This window comes from Lemur catta, chromosome X (genome assembly GCF_020740605.2).
Source record: "Lemur catta isolate mLemCat1 chromosome X, mLemCat1.pri, whole genome shotgun sequence".
Taxonomy (NCBI): Eukaryota; Metazoa; Chordata; class Mammalia; order Primates; family Lemuridae; genus Lemur; species Lemur catta.
In genome coordinates, this window is record NC_059155.1 from 64,249,849 (window position 1) to 64,254,417 (window position 4,569).

Consider the following 4,569-nt stretch of genomic DNA (forward strand, 5'->3'; position numbering starts at 1 on the left):
TTCAGAAATGTGAATGCCTTAAAAAAAAGAACAGCTGAGGGATTGTTCTGGATTAAAGAGACATGACAACTAAATACAGTGCATTGATCCTGGATTCAATCTCAGATGAAGAGGAAGAAAAGTGCTGTAAAGGACAATGGAAGCACAACCGGCACAATTTAAATACGGGCTTTAGGCCGGGCGGCCGTGGCTCACTCCTGTAATCCTAGCACTCTGGGAGGCTGAGGCAGGAGGATCGCTGGAGGTCAGGAGTTCAAGACCAGCCTGAGCAAGAGCGAGACCCCGTCTCTACTAAAAACAGAAAGAAATTATATGAACAACTAAAAATATATACAGAAAAAATTATCCAGGCCTGGTGGCACTTGCCTATAGTCCTAGCTACTCGGGAGGCTGAGGCAGGAGGATCGCTTGAGCCCAGGAGTTTGAGGTTGCTGTGAGCGAGGCTGACGCCACGGCACTCTAGCCTGGGCAACAAAACGAGACTCTGTCTCAAAAATAAATAAATAAATAAATAAATATGGGCTTTATATTCAACAAGTATATCACTGTATTGATGTTAAAATTCCTGAATTTGATCATTGCACTGTGGTTATATAGGAGAATGTCCTTGTTCTTAGGAAATATAAGCTGAGGTACTTTTAAAGGTTCTGAAAATGGTTCAAAGAAAAAAAGACAGACAGAGACAGAGACAGAGAGAGAGGGCAAATGTGGTAAAAAAATCAATGAAGCTGTGCGAAAGGTGTAGGGAATTCTTTTAACTATTCTTGCAATTCTTCTATAAGTTTGAAATTATTTTTTTTAAGTTAATAAAATGAGCCACATGAAGACTTCTTGTGAGAGGAAGAGAGTAGCACTGTGTTCTAAGTCTATGCTGAGATTCTGGGCTCTGGGGTATACAGAAGGCTGCACGTTGCAGCAGGAGCGAGCAGCTTTCTGGGGTTCCTGCAGTGACAAGAGGAGGTGAAGGTCAGAACTGAAAAAAAATATTCAGAAATGAAAGAACTAGCCTCCAGTCTGTAGGGTGAAGTCGGACACCAAAGGAGGTCAATGAAAGACCAAGTCTGGGGAGCAACAACACTTACAGGTAAGAGAGCAAAGGCAATCAGAGAGGTTGGGACAGAGAGGGCGGGACAAGAACAGTCAGAGATCAGGGACTAAAAATGTGGTGAGAGAGGAGTGGGATTCAGAAAGTAGAGTGTGGTCAGTGCTGTCCGGAGCTACCAGGAGTTTAAGCAAAGGGAGAAATAATGGTGCATTGATTTGCAAACTACTAGGCTGTTGCAATAGTAAAGGAGAGCATATATTGAGCACCTATGATGTACATGTTTCCTTCCACCCACACAGCATCCTTCTGTGTTATGGCCGCCCCTCCCCCGTTTGGGAGGTGAGAAAAGTGAAGCTCATAAAAGTTATGAAGTTTACACAAGGTGGCACGGCTAGTAGGGAGCTGACCAAGAACCAGTGACAACTTTAAAGGTGACAGCATGGCAAAGTGTATCATTTTATCTGTTAGCACTTGGGAGCCTGGGTGAAGGAACAGAAAACAGGCTGTTGGAGTAGGTTCAGGACTGGGGTGTGAAGGACAACCTCAGCAGGGCATGGGAGGAGAGGGTTCAAAAGCAACCGGAAGAGACTGATTAGGAGTCGAAGCTGGACAGAGGAAAGAAAGGAATTGAGGCCATGAGCAGGCAGGAGGTTGGGGAATGGAAGTCTGGACAAGTGGGACTGACTCATACTGAGAGAAACATTGTATATCACAGGCCAGTAAACACACACACACACACACACACACACACAAACATGACTCAAACAGAAGTTTGATTAAACAATACTTAACCCTTATCACGCAGGGAAGTCTGGTAATTTCTGCTCTATCTCTTTTTAGTGATTTGCTTTGTCTTGTTTGGTTTTATTTTATTTTTTGTTTTTAATTCTGGCAAGAATCAACTAAACTGATTTCCTGAGACATGGCTTGTGGTTTGAAAACCATGCTCTAGGGTGTGGCCTGAAGTGTGGTAGCACGGGGGTGGGGGGTAGAGGTTAGAATGGTGGCCAGCCGTCTGGTTTGGATGCACGGGGGTGGGGGGTAGAGGTTAGAATGGTGGCCAGCCGTCTGGTTTGGATTGGATACATCTACCTCTGTCTTGTTTCCTTAGCTAAGCCTGGCTCCCTCACGGTTTTCCTTCACCTGGTCCTGCGACCTAAAGTCCTAACTCACCCTTGCACTCAAATGAGACCCTACTTGGAAAGGTGGCAGGGGGCCAAGTCACAGTTGGCTTTGGCCAAGCCAAATGCCCAAGGCATTCTAGACGAGCACAAACGGCAACATACATAGGCGTCAACTTCCCAGAGAGGAGAGAGAAAATAAATCCTAGCTGTTTCAAAGGAATATGGTCAAAAGTATAGAGTAGCCTTCTTTGGGGCAGATAGTTCTGAATGTCTATGTTAGATTCAGTGGACTTCACAAGTTTCTAATCTGAAGAATTTGATCTTTAAACCTTGGGTTGAGGACCTAAATGGATTTTCTTTTTGGTATCCATCTCTCCTATTGGGAAACTCCATGACCTATTTAAGAAAAGAAGCCCTGAGAGGGTGAAAGTTTCAAACATTAGTTGCTAACATGTTTGTTCTTGATGTATCCACGTATGTGTTTGTGCATCTCTGTTATAACACAGAACTTACACGGAGAAAGTTGGTGGAACCTTAGAGGAATAACTTAGGTATACACATATGGCTTCGAGAACCTACATTTGGATATACGTTGAAACTCACAATGCTCTCACCTTTCTAGCCCAAGTTACCAACGATATTTGAAATGACAAGTTCAGGGTTATATTAATATATTACAATACTTTTTCCAAAACATCCCTATTATTTTCTTTTTTATTTGATTTTCTTTTTAATTTTGGGACTGGCCTCTCCAACTACTTATAATAATATATGCACTTCTTTTCGCAGATGGTATTTTTCACTCACCTTGAGGACATTTGAAATTGCTATACCAGCACAATTGTTTTCTTCTATGACCACCTGTGTTATTCATCTCTGTAATCACAGGAAACATACAAGCGACTGCGAATCTTTGATGTTTCTTCCATTCCATGCCCCTTTGTCTCCATTCACTTACAGTTCCTATAAGTTTTTCCATTTTAGTTTTTAAATCATGGAGTAATTTTCTGATTAATGTAAAAAAACTTCAATTATCCTCTGTCCTCCCACAAACCCACTGGTTCAGTAAAATGTCCCTGCCCACAGCACTGATCGCCTGACCACCTCAAACATTATGCCTCTATGAGAAGGCCTATCGATGACAATTTGTAGTGGGTTGAATAGCAGCCCCCAAAAGATCTGTCTCTATCAAGTCTGTGAATGTTAACGTTTGGAAAAGGGTTTTTTGCAGAAATAATGAAGTTAAGGATCTTAAGATGGGATCATCTTGGATTGCACAGGTAGGCCCTAAATCCAGTGAGAAATACCCTAATGAGAGACAGCAGAGGAGCGGACATAGACACAGAGAAGGCCAGGTGAAGATGGAAGTAGACTTTGAATCAGGCAGCCACAAGCCAAGGACTACCTGGAGCCACTAGAAGCTGAAAGATGCAAGGCAAGATTCTCCCCTGGAGTTGTCAGAGGAAGTGTGGCTCTGCCAGCACCTCCATGTCAGGCTCCTGGCCTGCAGAACTGAGAACTGAGAGAGCAGACATTTCGGTTGTTGTAAGCTTCCAAGTTTGTGGGAATTTGTTGCAGCACCCTCAGGACCTAACACATGATTAAAGACCAGCTTTTAATGTACAAACCCTAATATAAGGCACTGCAAACCTCAGAGATCCCACACACACAAAAATATCATTTTAACCATTTCAAATCTCTTTCTGCTCCAGTATAAAAATTGGTAGCAAATAAGCATGAAACTGTTTGTAATGTAGAGATGTTACCAGCCCTCTTATTGAAATGTGGACTGAGAAATACCAATAGAAGTAAGATTTGTTACCTTCTCATACTGTGTTTCTATAATACTGATTATCTTAACCTGCATTTTCTTTCTTTTTTTTTTTTTGAGACAGAGTTTCACTCTGTTGCTCAGGCTAGAGTGAGTGCTGTGGCGTCAGCCTAGCTCACAGCAACCTCAAACTCCTGGGCTCAAGCGATCCTCCTGCCTCAGCCTCCCGAGTAGCTGGGACTACAGGCATGGGCCACCATGCCTGGCTAATTTTTTCTATATATATTTTTAGCTGTCCATATAATTTCTTTCTGTTTTTAGTAGAGACGGGGTCTCGCTCTTGCTCAGGCTGGTTAATCTGCTTTTTCAATGACAACTATGGGCAGTTTCTCCTTTGCCCTGCCTTCCCTATAGCTGCCTTTCTGAACAGAAAGAGTCTACAGGTTGCCTTATGTGAATGAAATGATTTTACTTCTGATATCTTCCAGTTGCCTAAGGGTAACTTTCAAACTCCTTAGCCAGGCACGGGGCCCTTGACAATCTGGCCCCAGTTTATCTCCCACGTCAACATCTTACCTGGCAAAAATAGAAGCTGAGTGAATTGTTGTTGGGTAAATGAACAGAGCCAT